This window comes from Crocodylus porosus, unplaced genomic scaffold (assembly GCF_001723895.1).
Source record: "Crocodylus porosus isolate Cpor-Errol unplaced genomic scaffold, CroPor_comp1, whole genome shotgun sequence".
Lineage (NCBI taxonomy): Eukaryota > Metazoa > Chordata > Crocodylia > Crocodylidae > Crocodylus > Crocodylus porosus.
This window is the reverse complement of record NW_017728947.1, coordinates 55,609,860-55,610,071: the sequence shown is the minus strand read 5'-3', so window position 1 is coordinate 55,610,071 and position 212 is coordinate 55,609,860.

Below are 212 nucleotides of genomic sequence, written 5' to 3'. Positions count from 1 at the left end.
TTTCTGTGAAATCCTTATTGCTAAACTAGTGAATTGTCCATCGAGAATGACAGGTGGGGGGGGTAGGTAGGTTCGGAGCACCACCACCCACCATCCTGCGCCACTGCCACCTCCAGGGGGGCAGCTTGCCCCACTGTCCCCTCCATCTCCCTCTGCCAGCACCCCATACCGCTGTCGCCTCCAGCACCACTGGCCTCCCCCCTGCCCTCCCC